Source organism: Anopheles coluzzii, chromosome X (genome assembly GCF_943734685.1).
Source record: "Anopheles coluzzii chromosome X, AcolN3, whole genome shotgun sequence".
Taxonomy (NCBI): Eukaryota; Metazoa; Arthropoda; class Insecta; order Diptera; family Culicidae; genus Anopheles; species Anopheles coluzzii.
The window spans coordinates 2,406,506-2,423,779 of record NC_064669.1 but is presented as its reverse complement, the minus strand read 5'-3'; the positions used below and the strand labels follow the sequence as shown (position 1 = coordinate 2,423,779).

Genomic DNA, 17,274 nt, shown 5'->3' with positions numbered 1-17,274 from the left:
ATGATACAAGAAGAATCAAAAATGGCTTTAAAAACGATTAAAAACACGAAATTAAGTAACCAATAAAACACAATATTAAACACGAACAAGGAGATAATAAAAATAAAACACTTTCCATCGAAATCCAAAACACTCAACTCAGATGTGTAAGATGAACGAAAAACAAGAAAACAACATCACAAGAAAATAAGATGTAATATCGAATCGGAGCAATAAAACGACCAGTAAAACCAATTGCTGAATAAATTACATTCGCTCTTTAGCAGCTCAGAATAGTGTTCAATTAATATTCTGACCCTATAAACCAGCACGAATAAAAGCAAACCGCACATAAAAACAAAAGTATTGCAACGCTCCGAAACTATTTACAGGGTTTTCCAGGGGTTCTGATAGTTGTGGGACACTTCCTAGACTCTTTCCCATTGGAAGTGAAGTTCATACGTTGGAAATTGAACTCTATGGCACCCTTTTTGGACAGGCTCGTTGGAAATTCCTATTGGATTTGTCCAACAAGGGAGCTAGAGAGTCCAATTCCCATTACAATTAGTTCATTTCATGTAAGAAAGAGATTATAAAGTGTCCCACAGCTTTGAGAACTCCTGGAAAACCCTGTAATGCACTGCATCTAGCCTCTATTTGATAGCCTCAATCCACACGCGCACAGTTTTACGTCGCTCTGTACACGTAAATTCTATTTGCAGACACTTTTTTAATTGTTCGCCGGTTAGTATAAACCCTCCGGAACGCATACGAGGGAGGGGTGGTGGCTCGTAATATCGCATTATCTACCATTAGACGGCCCCTGAGCCGTAGCGTATCGTGTAAACCTAATTTGTACCTACATACACACGTTTCCCCTTTCCCCGTTGTTTGCCTCCCCTTTCCTCCACTACCGGCTGCGGTGATTAGCCACATTCCGAGACGGATTAGGTGGCCGCGTGCCCGCGTGCCCGCGTGTCCTTTACCGCCTGCCGGCTGCGCAACCCGATACGCCGCGACCGAACGACACCAGATTAGACCACATTTCTCCTCACCTTCGACACCACACACGGGCTGACGTGGTGCGAGCATGTGTATGTGTGAGCGAGTGTCAAGAAGCCAGAAAATGTATGCGCACACCTTTACGCACCTCCACGCCTCGGCCAAATTAATACGCTTCGTGTAATAAAGATTCGAAATGGGTACCCAGTGCACCAGGGTCGGCTTAGCGTCGGTGACATTTCCAGACGGCTGCGAGCGGCGTGGAGGATTGGCGAGCGGTTTGCTCACTACGGGGTGCCGCTTATTAGTGATAGGGGTTTGATTTATAGCCCACATGCCGGATGCGGTGCAGATGATTGGCTCGTTTCAAACAGAGAAAATTTATGAGCTGGACCGTCATGGGGATTTACAACAATTATGATTGCACGTTAATCGTTTTATCAGTGAAAATAAAATTCCTGAAAAATTTCTGAATTTCTGCAATCATTTTACAGCTCCAAAGTTTAGCATCACTTTTGCATTTGGCAAAGCGAATCAATTCTTCCCCAAAAAACCGAAGAAAAAGTCATGAGGATGTGGCTGTAAGCGGACCAAAACCAAAATGCACACTCGATGACCGATGCGTCCGGGCGACCTTCCTTCGGGGCGACCGGTTTTTTTATGTTTATTTCGGCTCGCATCGCTCCAAATTTGGCACTGGGCCCGAAGTTCCAGTTTCTTTTCGTATATGGTTTGCGCCTCCTTTTTGCGCCACATTTTCAAGGCTAACACGACAAAACTGGATGCACCCGGGCGAGGAGAGAGCGGGTGAGAGTGAGAAAGAGTTTCGGAATGGTTGTTTTTTTTACCTGCCCGATTAAGCTCACGTTGTGGGGTTGCGAGCTGGGTGAGATACACGTTCTTGACGATTTCTAGTGAATGATTCTTATTGGCGATGCTCAAAACGCGTCTTAGGCTAGAAAGTAATTAGACAACACTCACACACACACTCAAATACGCACCCATCTTCTTCTTCTTCTTTGGCTCAACAACCGTTGTCGGTCAAGGCCTGCCTGTACCACTAGTGGGCTTTGGCTTTCAGTGACTAATTGATTTCCCCCCATAGCAGGATAGTCAATCCTACGTATGGCGGCACGGTCTATTTGGGGATCGAACCCATGACGGGCATGTTGTTAAGTCGTACGAGTTGACGACTGTACTACGAGACCGGCTCATACGCACCCATACTTAGCACGAAATAATACCTCGAGAGCAGCATTCCATTGCACGATCTTTTGCATTTCTGGTGCCGTGACCAGGATGCGAGCGATATTGTGCGGTTTTTGTAATCATTTGCTGTACCTTAAAAATGCTGTCTTTAGAAATGAACATATTATGTTACGACATGGAAGCAGCAGTTCTTTCGAGCCAATTCCAGAACAGCTGGGAAAAAGGCGGAAGAGGTCACCGGATCGATGTCACCTGGCCGCAGAGCGATCCCCAAAGCACTCTGCGAAGGTTTGCGTGGGACCAACAGCCAACAGGGGCAAAGGATACATTACGTCTCGAAGCCACCAAACTGCCGAAACACGAAAGGCAGCGGATGGCAAGGTTGATGTACTCACGGTACTGTGGGAAACATTTTTTTCGGACGTGTACGAAGCATAACACAACTCCCTGGCTGGTTGCTGCTGCTGCGGAGCCGCCGAGGGGCGTTTCGGCACAGGATACTCGGTCGTGCGCCCGTCTTCTTCCGATTCGCTGTCGCTAGTTGCAGCGGAGCTGCGGCACGGTAACTCAGCAACGAAAATCACTTTCCCTTCGTGCTTTGAATTTATTTCGATGACGCCCTTCACCCTCTGGTGACGACGCCGAAGGAACGCATCACCGACGAGCAGGAGAAACATAGGGGAAAACAGTGCGCGCGCGCGCTCCCCCAGTGCATGATGAGATAATTTGGCGTGGGCCGCAGAGTGACGAATTAATTTCTATCAACCGCGCGCTTGCCACTTTCAGTCCCAGATGTGCAATGCTCGATCGATTTGTTTCAATCCAACGCCTGTTGTATTGCTTTTAGTTTGCACCCCTACCCCCATCGACGATTAATTTCAACAAGATCGATCTTTAGGACGCGCTGCAGCCATTTGTGTCGGGTCGTACTTTCCAGGCTGGTGGGAGGAAAAAGGGGGAGAATAACAGTCGCGTTTTTATTTCACTTCGAAAGCAGCTACACTGCGCCCCGTTTCGCTGGACGCACAGCTGCATTCGCCGGTGCGAACATCTCCCGCCGACGCAAAACGCTCGGCCGGCTCGTGCAGTGTGTGTGTGTGTGGGGGGTTTTACTTTTGGTTGCCTTGCTCCCTTCCCTTCGTCTTTTTGATTGATGACGAACGACAGCACCGACGAACCGGCTCGTGATCGTGATCTGGATGCAAATTTTTGCCCCTAGCAAGGGTCGGGGTCGGGGGTTTCGGGTTCGGCTTCCCCCTGTCGATCGACTTTCGAAAACGGGGCCCCGGGTGCGTTCACCTTACTGGGCACATCTTCATCTGCGAGCCGAGACCGAGCGAACGTTCACAGGCATTTTACGTAAACAATTACGTCTCTTTTCGTTACAGGAACGCAAATTTTCAGTTGTATGACAAATTTGCTGCACTTTCTTTCATTAGAAATGTGCAGTTCTTGCAAGAATAGTCCACACTACCCAAAAAATCCGGTTCGAAGGACCAAAGTGCTTCAAGCGATCAGTTTTCATCGTATTATGTAAAGATTAACTTCTGTTTTTGAGTTGTGTGTTGTCTAGCTTTAAAGCATGGCCGAACCATTACATCCTCTGCTTTTGAGAGTCCATTAAGTGTTTCTCCTCGTAAAAAAACCGAAAAAAAACTCATGAATCGTGACCGTCGCACTCGTACACCGTTCGAACACGATCCTCTTGTTCGGACGGTCAAGATGCCTCACCGCATGCAGTTCGTACCACAGCGTACCCTTCACTACCACATCACCACCAATCACGGAAAGCGGGCCGGCAAAACAGGAGTATCTTCAAAAACCTCCACCTCCAACAACAGCTTCACTCCCCCCTTCCCACCCACACGAGACAGACAGGAAGGAATGCCCGACCAGAATACCACGCTGGGAGAGCAAAAGAAAACAGCTACGAGCCAACCGGGAAAGGATTCACGAAAGTGAAAGTGAATTTTGTGCCACCTCCAACCTTCCACCCCTTCCCCCCCGTCAGCCAGACGGGGTGTGTCCCTCACACGCCACCCACACAAACAGAAACAGCAGAGCAAGGGATTACGTGCACCACGCCCGTTCCGCCGTACAGCGCCAACCGGGCGGAGAAAGGGAGATTCCTTTTTTTTCCTTTGCTTTTGCTGCCTCCCTCCCCCCCCCCCCCCCCCCCCATCGTTCGCATTTCGGTCGCGACGTGAAAAACAATCCTGCAAAGAACGCCAACCGTGTAATGCTGATTTGTTGGCCGATGTCAAACCACGGGGACCGGTCGTACTGTCCCGTGCCAGTGATACCCTGCCCACTGCCACTTCCAGCCCGACCAGCTCTCCCGCGGCCACAAGTCGGGGGTCGAGCTCCAGCCGCGAATATTGATTGCATTGAGGGGGAGGCTGAGGAATGAACTGAAAAATAAAACACTTCCCCGTGAGTAGGGGAAGGGAGAGAATAGAGGGAGCGGGGGAGTACGGTACGGTAAGGCAAAATAAATTTGTGCCATATTAAATTGACACTCTCTGCCCGACTGTAGGACGCGCATGCGAGCGAAAGACTCGAGCGCTCCACAGGCGACGAACCCCACGAACTCAGTATTTGCGCTGTTGAACTTTCTCGGACTGGTTGACAGCATCATACGTCGTGAGATCATATAGCACCCCCTCCACACAAACACACGCACCTATATCCACATAAGAGGATGACGGTGGATACGCGGAAAAAGGGATCGATCGACAGCCGCCGAAACCGTTTGTAGGCTAAAAAAAAACAGGATCGCAAGCTTGGCGTGCGAAATATGGCTTTACGTGCCGCTTAACGTACGGAGCGATGATAAAGTTTCAAGCCTTACACACCTTTTTTCCCGGGAGTGAAATAAAAATCCCCCGAACCCAGGGCAAAATCGATCGTCGGACCTCGCCTTGATGGACCGACGGTGATCGGCACTCGGCGGCTATTGCGTGCAGGCATGCTTGCCACATACAGCAACGCTGCGCTGCATACTAAACGCTGTTTGGTCATTGCCCGGGCGCACTGGCCAATCGTACTGGCCCGGCCGGGAAAGGACGCCGTGCGGATACGCGGAAACGAACACGGTACGCAAGCGAGCGAGTGAACGGGCGCGCGCGCGCGCGCTCGCGTCTTATGACAAATAAAATGAGTTTTGCGTCCTCCCTTTCGCCGGTCCTGCTAAGGGCGTATGTTGGCTGGGACCGGTTGCAATATCTGCCCCCCCCCCCCCTTTGCCCTATGCCTGCCAAAAGCAGCGGCAACAGTTTTTCCTAGACAGACTGTTTATCTTATCTGCTGTGTATGATGTTCGTGTGTGTGGTGGTTTTTTTGTTTTTAATGTACTGTTGCTTCACTAGACCAGCTTACATTAATTTCATCTTGCCACTAGCGCTGGGAGGTGCAGCTGCACGTCTATGGCTGCCCATTTTCGCCCGGTAATAGCCAAACAGTATCGGTTTCACTTGAAGTTTTCGTGAACCGGCAGCTGATCGAGCTGCGAAGAAGCAAACCGATCGGGCGTGTCACTTTCATTTGACACCTTCATTTGGTGCACTAATCTCTTGCAGTGTCCACCGTTTATTGGGTGGATGCGGCAGACCCACTGCCTGCAATTAAATGTAGTGGAAAAAAGGCTTATTTGCGCTCTCTGTGCTATAAAATTATAAATCCAAACCAAATGTACGACACGGTGCCGATTGGTACGGGATTCACCGTTCGGCCTGGAAGCTGCACCGAAATGCCGTAATCATGCGCGAATGATAGGCTGGGGTGTTGTTTCCACCCCTTCAACTCGAATGCGCTGCGACCGGAAGTTACGCGGCAAACGCGTTCCTCCCCCCCCCCCCCCCCCCCCCCCAGTGCACGCTGAATGCAGTCCACATCAAGATAGTGGTGCCATTAAACTTTTATGGCCAGTTGCGCTAACCTTCCACAGCCTTCCCGCCGCCCCGGCAAGGCATTAACGGAGATTCCGATTATTAACAGGCGCTCCGAACTTATGCAGGCGCGTATCAAGGCGTAATGCGAAAGAGGGGATTGTAAATTGTCAGGCGAGTTAAAATGACGGTTATGTTATTTGCTTTATAAAACTGTTTTCGCCACACGGCAGTAAAACCAGACCGTTTAGCAAACATTAGCAGCGAGCGGATTTGCATTCCATTGGTAGGCATTAAAAACGCGGTTTTGAAATATTGTAATCAAATATTGCTTTCAGCGCATGCTAGACTCGATTGCTTTTATCATTTTTATTTAAATGTATCAAACCAAAAGCATCATGATAGAACGCTGTTGGCCATTACAGGGTTTCCCAGGTGTTCGCATAGCTTTGGGACACTTTATTGACTCTTTCTTACGTGAAATGAACTTAACGTGATTGGGAATTGGACTCTATAGCACCCTTGTTGGACAAATCCAATAGGAATTTACAAGGAGCCCGTCCAACAAGGGTGCCAATTTCCAACATATGAAGTTCACTTCCCATAGGAAAGAGTCATGGAAGTGTCCCACAACTATGAGAACCCCTGGAAACCCCTGTATGTTTGCGGGTCGTTAAACATTGCAACGCAAAATCCTAAAACTTGCAAATTTCTATGCTAAAAAAAAAACCAAATTCTCCAAACACGATTGCTTGTGAGCGACAAAAGCTCCCTACTCTTATCCTCTAATGCTCAAACGACAACACATCTTGCCTCAAAAAAAAAAAAAAAAAAAAAAACATGTATCGCATTGGGCAGCGGGGAAAGCGAACAGGGTGGCAATGGTTTTGCCGAAACCGAAAACCAGGAGAAAACCAGGTGAGCGGACTGGACTCGTTGGGGCGCAAATAAATGCACACCCCGTTTGGAAGCATGGCCTCCCTTCCTCCCCGACCAGTTCGGGTCCGGTGTTTTGGGGTGGGGCACGCTGCACGCGGTGCAGTGTACCATTGTGCAGTTGGTACAGTTTTTGCTTTTTGGGGTGTTCGTACACGTTTTTTTGTGGGTATGTGTGAGCGTATTTTGTTTTGCTTTCGGTTCGCTTTAAATGTTAGAAGTCAACCAGCCAACCTTTCCCTTTTCGTGGGAAGCGGAGGGGGGGGGGGGGACACAGACCATACAGACAGTTCCACAAATCCAGTAGTGAATGCGAAATGCGATCACCACAAGCTGTGTGTGTGTGTGTATTTGTGCATGCTTTTCTTCTCCCAAGGGCAGCCAGTAAGGATCATCTTGTTGGGCATCTTTTTTACATAAAACATCGACAAAAATCCTATTTTCAGTAGTAAAAACACCACTTACATCGCTAATCAAATCCACGTTTGGGGCGGTGTGATGATTGCGCTGCTTACTATTGCTCCCTTCGCTTGCCGGTGGCACTACCGCACCCCCCCCTGGTGGCTCTTTGGGCGCAATAACTCACACCGCCACCGTACGCTGCAACAGGCAGGGACTCTCGAATGCTCACACGTACACGCGAAGCAAACGCGGCCCCAACCGCGCATGGCCGGTCGGCCGATATCGGCAACGGCATCGGCAAACGGCAAAACACCCTCCCAGCAAGGGAAAGGCACACGGATCCCCGCAACCGCGAGGCTCCCCACCCCCAAGACGCGCCCGCGAAGATAGCCGGGCAGAACTGGACCGCCGCAGCTGCACGCCATCGTGACGGGCGCATGGTTGATGTTGCTGCTGCTGCTGCTGCTGCTGCGGCTGTTTCTATTCCAACCACAAACCAGCCCCTCACTCCCAGCCTTCTCCACCTTCTGTTTGTGTTGCAGTTTCCTTTTTGCCAAATGCAAGCCCGCTTTTCTAATCTTGCAATTCGCATCTTTTGCGCCCTCCCCGTTTTGTTTGGTTTAGGTTTTGCTGCATGTTTTTTTTTGTGTGTCTATCCCTGGCAGTGTCACACACCCTTTCGCCCGAGGGTGGAGTTGGAGGGTGTCGATGATGATGTGTGTGTGTGTGTGTGGAGCGGGGAGTAAAGCGGTGTTGAGAGTTGAGTGATGTTTGCTATTACAAAGTTGTACGGCTGGTGTGTTGTGCTGTTGTTGAGTGGTTATTTCTTCTTAATTGTATGATTCATGAATTTATATTTGATTTTGGTTGTTAAAATAACTGTTTCGTTTATTTTCTCAACAACAGTACATGAAACTTTGACGACTTGTATCCATTTATTGCTTTTTGAATGATTAACTGCTTACTAAAACTATTTCTCAAGCATTTTTAATCATCAAAATAGTAAAAAAAGTTCTACCGTGACCAGCTGAAGGACAGTGACATAATCATGGAGACTGTCGAAAAGAAAATGATCCCAACGGTCCGCACCACACCCAGACACAGGCCACCCGAGAGCACCCGGCTCCTTTGTGTGCAGAATGGTCCGCCGGGGAGCGCTGGTAAATGTCGTTCGGTTCTATTTTTCGCTAATCACCGTCAAGAATCGGGTTTTCCGAAACCGATAATCGCACCTTCCCGCCCGCGAAGAAAGGCAAGCGAGTCTCGGCTACCTAATGCCGAGAGACGTACGATAAACGTTAGTACATCGACCTCCATCATTTCCTCTTTCGAGTTTTCCAGTACCAATAAATACACGCCGATAGGGAGAGCGAGAGGGAGTGCTATGTAGAGCGGGCAAAGAAGACCTTTACCCTTTTGCTCCCCTAGTTTCTTCTATTTTATACATACATCTCCTCTCTCTCTCTCTCCCCAATCTAAAAATAAGAAAAAAACTCCTCAGCACACACATGGCAGGGCGGTCGGGCAATGGGCGATACGTTATGTGTCCGCGGGCATAAATTATGCACCCAGCAAACCCCCACCCCCTCCCCTTCTCCCTCACTGTGAAGACTTCTGGTGAACTTTTCCCGCCCGGCCCACACCCCCCCCCTAGGCGGTACGCAAAAATACCACCACCGGCGAACGACAAACCACGTACGTTCGTTCTTCGAAAATCGAATTCATATGCATGAACCACCCCTACCCCCTGCTCTCCGCCAGACAACCGTTGGGTGTGCGTGTCCGTGTGTTTGCTGGGGAATTAATTTCACTCGGCCCTCGCCACTCGGCGTGGCCTGCGGGGCGCTTCAAGCGCTTCCAGCTTCCAGACGGATTAAATTAAAGCGAGACGAAACGGAGCGGCCATTCGAGCACCCCACGGGGAGGGCGGGGGCTCAGGATGCGGCGGCGAGACTTATTGGTATTGCATAACGTCGGATGGGCTTTGCAACAACAACAAAAAAAAACAAATGCGTCAAAAAATGTTTATTTTTAGTGAAAAGCTTTTCCAATTACACTGGATGTGACTACTAATTTTCTTACTAGAAACGTTTTTACTCGTTTGCCCTGTATAGAACATTTTGTTTTATTTTTACTGAAAAGCTTTTCCAATTACACTGGATGTGACAACTAATTTTCTTACAAGAAACGTTTTATTTTTAGTGAAAAGCTTTTCCAATTACACTGGATGTGACTACTAATTTTCTTACTAGAAACGTTTTTACTCGTTTGCCCTGCTTAGAACATTTTTAGCCCGTTTAAAAAGCTTTAAACAGATTAAACACACATAAATGTTACCAATCTTACATATTTATTTATTATTTTACATAATTTCAAGCAAACACAAGATGGAACATTAATATCACCAATTGAACCTCAATTTTGTCTCATGATATAACTAAATCCTGTGTTAATAACTAACTAATTTACAATACTTTATTATTTTTCTTCCATTTGACTCGTTTATCTCCAATGCATAGGCTATCAAATTAAGACAAAATAGCCCTAACGAAGCAAAAAACTATTAAAAAAAAAAAACATCTCCTCTGAGATTTTCCACCATAGCTCAATTTTTGGCTCATTTGGTGCTTAAACCTCTTCAAAATAATCATTCTCGTGTTTTTTCGCGAATATCTACATATTCTTACAAAAAAGCAGCAGAAGGAAAATCGTGGCAGCGGAGAGCAATAATGATCCGTTACCTCTCTAGCGCAGTCCGGCGATGGATAATAATGATGGCTCGAACAGGGTGCATTACTTCCAAGCGTGGCGTTCTGCTCAAACTTTTACGGCAGAGCAGCGGTGGGCAGCCAAGGCGTGTAGGCGTTTAGAATGTTTGCCGCATCGCACCGGGAGCACGAACAAGCATAAAGTGTATTATGCAAAGTAAGTCCAGGCAGTGCCCTCAGGCTCGCTCGCTCGCTCGCAAACGGAAGATGGATGCGAGAGCTGCTGGAGGTACGGGAGCCTCCCGCCCCAAACCGCGGCTTGGCACTTGGGAGTTGTTGTTTTTTTTTTTTCTAAAAAAGCCCCGAAACAGCCCTTACTCCTTGGCGAAACGATACACAACAGGGCCAAATTTCCTGTTACATCGGGCACGAATTCGCCACGTACCTGGCAAAGGAAATAGGAACTAAATTGCAACAAACTGTACTTTACTGGAGGAGGACAGAACAGCAACTGCAATACAACCACAGATCAATTTTTGTGTGCTAATGCCGAGTGACAAGCACATTAACCTAAAGAATGTCTTCCTGTCGCTTGCCCCTGCCTGTTTGCTCACGGTCCCGCGGTGAGAAGCGATAGAATTGTGGGGAAAGCAGCTTGGTCCCCCCCATTCCCCATCCCTTTTGCCACCCAATGAAGGATGGCAGGAAGAAAAGTGGTCATAATTCTCCAAACTACCACCCTTCTTCAAGAGTGTACGGGCAACAGCAAACGCTTCAGGGGACACACGCGAGGAACGAAAAGCGTTAAAGCGCAAGCATTCGAAGAATAGTTTCGATGCTGGAGCTGGAGGGGCTGTAGTGAAGAACAGTGGGGGAAGAAAGAAGTGCTGCCACGCTGCCGGGATGCAAAGCTGCCCATAGTAATCCGAACGGTGTGTGTGTAGTCTTGCAATTGTTGCACATCGCCAAGACAGAACGAAAATTGCATACAAATGCATTCATCTCCGCGGGAACCTCGATTCTCGACATTACATTGTGTTTTCGATCTTCCTGGCAGGCGGTTAAAGGAAGAATAGGGAAGAAAGAAAGCATTTGTGTATGCGCACCACCGCTCCACCATCACCGCAGCCCATACCATACCCCCATAGAGAGACGGGGGAAAACGAGCGAAGCGGAATTGGCGTTCGTCGCTGTACGGCTCGTTGTATTCCCTTTTTTGTTCCGTTCTCCCCTTTGCCTTGTCACAAACGCTCGTCAAAATGAGCTGATGAACTTTCCAGGCACATTACAACTGCAGCATACACACACTCACACACGAGAGCCACTCACGGTCTGTAAAATATGTGCACATTCTCCCGGGACTCATTATGCCAGTAGTGGCTTTTGAAATCAAGGGAAACTGTGCAAACGGCGAACCTTGCAGTCGTAGCGTTTCCCAGCCGTGGCCAGAGGTTAGACAGTTTCTTGTGTCCTTCCCCTGTTGTGTCTGTGGGTCTATGTCGGTGCATTGCGATGCAATTGCCTCCGCACATACTCGTTTGTTAGATTTTCAAACCCTCCTGTTTCAGGCCAAGCCACGTCGTCGAGGGCTTGTGGTTTGGCTTTCTTTGCCCACGAATGTGCATATTCATGGGGATTGCCTCCAGCTCATGTGTGTAGGATGCGTTCGCCCTGATGCTTGTTCTGTACCTCACTACCTCATTAGATTTGTGGACCATTGGATGGGCAGCCCATGGCCCGGAGTGATAGTGATGGGTGGTTAGAACCGTGCCGGCAGTACGTCAAATATCGCGCTTCGATAATGTGCTCCGTTTCGGTGCGAAAGATGGTTGGTCATGCCTTCGAGAAGCCAGAAGACAAGCAGTCCACAAGCAAAGTGCACAGTACTTCACTCGAGTAAGCAAAGAAAATTACTCAATGTACAAAAAAGAGCAACACTGAGAACGAACTCGTTGCATCAAAACTGCCATATTTGACCCAAATTTCGGTCCTTCGAACCGGATCGGGAAGCGCTTCACATCAAAACTTCAAAGGGTCATTTGCGCCTCCAAACACTGACCCAAAAACCTAGCTATACTGGCGTACAGCTAAGGCGTACAGCGCGATTGCAAGCGGGGTGAGATATTATTTATGCATTTGAACACCGCCCACCCCGAAACGTGCCAGCGAAGGATAACGTCGCAACAACATATTTTGCAACAGGAAGCAGTGGCGTGTCGTTGCACCACCACACCGCAAGTTTCGGTCAAGCGTGCAACGGGCCGCTATAGAAGACGGTAATTCATAGTGACCTCACCCCTCGTTCGCTAATGCTAGGGAAGAGGCACAGAATGAAGTATTGATTTTGGTCCGTAAAGCACCAAAGCGATTGTGCCACGGGACAGGAAGACTACCTCAACCACAAGCCGTGCATCCTTGGGCTGACCCATTTTCGTGGGTCGTCGTCGCCGTCGTCGTCGAGCTCACACCCTCTGTCTGTCGTAATCGCATCGAGGGCAATCAATCAAACAGGGCACACGCAGGAAGGCATAAATATCGATGACGTACATGCCCTGGCATGCCGGAATGGAGCGCGAATGTGGGTTAAGTCCACCGGCTGGAACTGTGCTGGCTATGTTTTTGTTGTTTTTGTATTCCATCGGGACATCAACTGGATTACTTTTCCATTGTTACTCGTGTTGGTGGAAATTCCTGTACAAACAGCAGATTGGATGAAATGTCATCACAGTTGAAGTTCTTCAGTACACATTCAAAGACCATCCCTTATTCATTGAGCCTAATATTTAGCCAGATGATTATTAGTTCTCAATATGAGTAGTAGAACTTGAAACAAAACAAGAACCTACTGCTACATCGACTACTTCGTTCTGAAAGTTACATCTTCAGGTCTTCAGTTTTCTTGAATGAACCTGTAATACCTGATTTCTGAACATGATTCCGATTTGAGATCTGAATCTGAATGTCCTGAATGGTCCACTATAACTCTCAATACTCAATTCCGATGAAACTTGTCAAAGATATAGATATCTTCATGACTCGGGATATATCAGCACTTGCAAAGTGCTTAATGTACGTTAACTTCAATGTCTTTTTCAACCCTTATTTCTCTGCATGATCTTAACTGTCAAAGAGACATCAAATGTCGGCACTATCAGACCATATTGTCGTTTAAAACTGCAAGCCTCAGTATAAATAACAAGAACCAAGCGAAAAGGAACAAAATAGCAAGATGTAAAACATTTCCTTAGGCGTAGACGTGCCGGCATAGAACCATAGGCATCAACTTTGCATTACGATGTGCACAGTTTCCCTGCCGCATTATGCTGTTCCAAGCCAACCCTAACAAAGGGCCGATGGCAAATGCGCACATCCCGTTAGGCTCGTGGATTCCGGCGGGCAAGGAAGACTGACCCCATTTCCGTAAATCGACTCGCGGGCTCGGTTGCGCAACGCAACGATCGGTATGTCCAATTTTGGTCGGTTTGGTGGACCTACCCTAACCTGGAACGTGTCCTCGGCTCACGGCAAGATCGTCGCCGTACGTGCGCGTTCTAGCATTGGGAATTCGTTTTTGTATCATTTAATTCCCCCTTCACCCTCACCCGGGCTTCTTTCAGTGCGTGGAAATTATTCAATATGCGGAGCAAGAAGAGACTTACGCTGCTACCATTACAAAAAAAGAATGAAAGAACCAACATATCTGTCCCGCTGGGCGAAAAGCCTGACCCCGAAACAGGATCCTTCGCTGCCCGGGACCGAATTGTGAGTTCGTTCCAGTCCTTATACGGAACGAACCCGTCTGCCTCGAAGGAAAACGACGAGCCGTCGCAACACAACCACTGAAAAAAGCGACCAGTAAACCAGTTTTCCCGAACAGCGTGGCCTCGTTTCGGGTACCAGAAGGACGGAGCCGCCCGACGCGCGACATCTTCAGTGTCAGTGAGGTACACCGGCAAAGAGGCAGCTACAAAGACGCGAGAGCGCACATACACACACACACACACACACACACACACACACACACACACACACACACACACACACACAAATTACCGCACTGAGCCAAACTTTCGCGGCTTTCGTTGCACTTATCTTTACTGTAGCGTTTCGTTTCGGAATTTTTCAGACTGGTTCCCACCAGTGACGCTCTTCTCGGCCGGTCGTCCTTCACGGGCGCACAGTAAGGCACACGCGATATCGTGCAAAAAGGGTAAAGGATGGGCAAGTGCTGTGCGACCATCTGCGCGTTATCTGTGGGAATGGCATCTGGAACGGCCTTGAGCATCATTGTTTCGTCTCGGTGTTTTGTTGCACGTCTCGAAAATGTGCCGGCTGGTAAGGAGTTTTGACTGCGTTTAAGCATGTTTAAGGAGTAAAATAAGCCTTTGCTGTTTGTGTTCATTATGAAAGTGTAGGCTATGTGAAACTGCGTGGGATTTTTCAGCCATCTTGAGGCACCTCTTGGCTCGGAATGAAGCTGCAATGCTTATGAAAGCTCTGAAAGCACTGTAAAGCAGCAGGTATATGAGTATATGAGACACTTCAAAGAACTTTAATTAATTTGTTTCTAAATAAAGGGGAAAGAGCGTACCGTAAACTATGTTAAAAGCAGTATTAACGTGCAATTGCTTCCCTGTTTACGTTTTGTAGCAAATCTTGCAAACCTTTCTCGCATCTCGTGTGATTGCTGTGCTGGTTGGTACAAATTACCACCTTAACCATGCAGCCCTCTATCCAACCATCCGCGTTTTCTCACTCACATTGCCCGCTTCAATATTGCACGTAACCCCCGCGGGCGCCCAAACCAACGAAAAATCCACCAACTCATCTTCCAGCGATGCGCGAAATGGGCCAATTTTCCCTTCCCCATTCTAAACGACCCGATCCCGTTAGGCTGCTTCCATTTTGAGCGGCCGTGCGCGCGCGCGCGCCCACCCGCCCTATGCTTTTAACATTCCACAGACCACAGGCCAGAACTCGCGTGCACACACACACACACACACACACCCGGCTCAAAGGATGCTACCACCCATGTTCCTATCAATATGCGGTCTACAAATGGACTCCCTCGAACGAAGCGGCAAGAGCCCAAATTGGTTCGACCCGGAGGCACAATCCGGGCACGTAGAACCCAGCAGAAGACCTCTTCTCTTTCTGCGCTGCAAGAGGCTGCTTGACGGTGGCAGTGGATGCTGTGTGTGTGTGTATGTGTTCGCGCTCATAATGTACGCCGGACAAGGCAAGCCACAGGAAAATTGCATCCACCGCGAGCTGGAGTAGCAGAAGAAGAAAATAAACGACGCGCTGGAAGGGACGACGTGTGTAAAAAACCGACCCAAAACATAAAGGCTGCTGCACGACGAAGAGGTTAATGGTGACCTTGCAAGATCCGGGCCCTCACACGACGGCTGGAAAGGGTTGGAAAGCGAGGAAAGGAAAGCAACTACAGCTCATAATCATCATCAGCCGAGGCATTGTGGGGTGGGATGCGATGGGTAACGTTTCCCTGACCATGTCTCCCCAGCACTCTATGTGTGTGTGTGTGTGCATTTTTCGGAGGAAAACGAAGCAAAAACACAGCGTAATAGCAATCGATGGCCCCAACATGGCGCTCTCGGGAGAGTGGATAGCCAAAGCACTAGGAGTTCCTCCTAATCATCCCTTTGCAGTACACGCGCGGTGCGTTGCCGTTACCGCTGGCCCAGAACCATCATTTGCGCGGGCTGCGGGAAGACCGTACCAACATCGTTCGGTAAAATGTTCCGCGCTGCCTGCCAGCCAGTAAAATCAATCAGATTAGTATGTTGGCGAGTTTGTATATGTGTGTGTGTGTGTGTCTGTCTGTCTGTCTGTGTGCGAAGCGGATACCAAATGGACCGATGAGTCGTCACATTTCAAGTGTCCGTTAGACGTCCACGTACTGTTGTTTGAAGCACGCCCGAAAGCATTAAGTTGCTCAGCATATGAGATATATGAAATAACATGTAAATATGAGGACCTAATCGAGTTCTGAAATTTTATTTGTGGTATCCAAAATGTAGCATCAACGACTCAATGCATCTCGAATATTTTATATCTCGCCTACGAGTAGTTTCAGAGTGATTGTGCTGTCTCCTCTTAGATGTCTTCCATAACTCTCAGGCCGCAACGGGATCTTTGAGATTTGAGCTCAGTAAGAACTGATAACTCTCAGGCGCCCACGAGATCTTAAAGACTTGAATTCAGTAAGAACAGTAATACTAAAGTCTGAGTTATACATATAACATGATTGATAAATAAAGAATTGTTCAATTACACGAGCATTCAAACCCAACATCACTTCCAGACATTATCTATTCTGTAGATTCTTACTAGATCATACGTTCTTCTTCGAATTAATGATCAGTAATGCTCTGAAACCTTTTATTGTACTAAAAAGGCGTCAAAAGGCTCAAATTATTGGGAAGGCTCTGAACGTCCCATGAGTCTTGAGGTATCAATTCTCGCTAAGAGCTTACTCCAAACAAAGCTGTGCATTCTTGCTGAGATCTCAGCCCCTGGTGGGCAACAGAGCACCCAAACCATTACGCCACAGGCCGCATTTGCCAAAACGAGCCGTCCAACGACGGCCTCAGCAGTCGCTGACAGAGACCGCCGTCCAGAAACTATTACGCTCAAGATCAGGCCCCACTTGAAAGGGTCAGTGACACGCACATTATACCGCGTGCTGCGTTCAGCTTCCACTTCCTTCGGCGTGCTGTAATTTAAAAAAATAAAACAAAACGCTCCGAACACCGGTTGATACGGAATCCATTCCCGAGCAGGAGAGTGAAATGAAACGGCCCAACACGACGTACACATTTTGACCAATTCCAAAGGTGTGTCTGCTGGGCTGCCCGTAGCACAAAACGGCCGAGCAGCTCGATGGTGAACGGAGATGCTAAGTGAGAAGAGTTCAAGCATAAGTGCAATCATTATCGCTCGCGAGTTGAAGAACATTATTGCCCTTTTTTTTTTGCTTCCTAGCCAGCTCTCCCCCTCCCTCCCGGGTTCGATAATTGCACCGATTGGAACTGCTAAAACGAGAAGCAAAACAAGGGCTTAATAGGGTTGTACCGGTTCGGGATGCTTTCCATTCCATGGGCAAAGGAAACACGTTTACGTGGCAAAAC

General features: G+C 48.3%; 1 protein-coding gene across 9 annotated transcripts in view; it reads right to left on the bottom strand.

The window, feature by feature from the left end:
- The window catches only part of LOC120950297 (cadherin-86C), a 114,004-nt gene that overhangs the window by 52,194 nt on the left and 44,536 nt on the right, over positions 1-17,274 (bottom strand). The gene's annotated exons all lie outside the window — the stretch shown is intronic.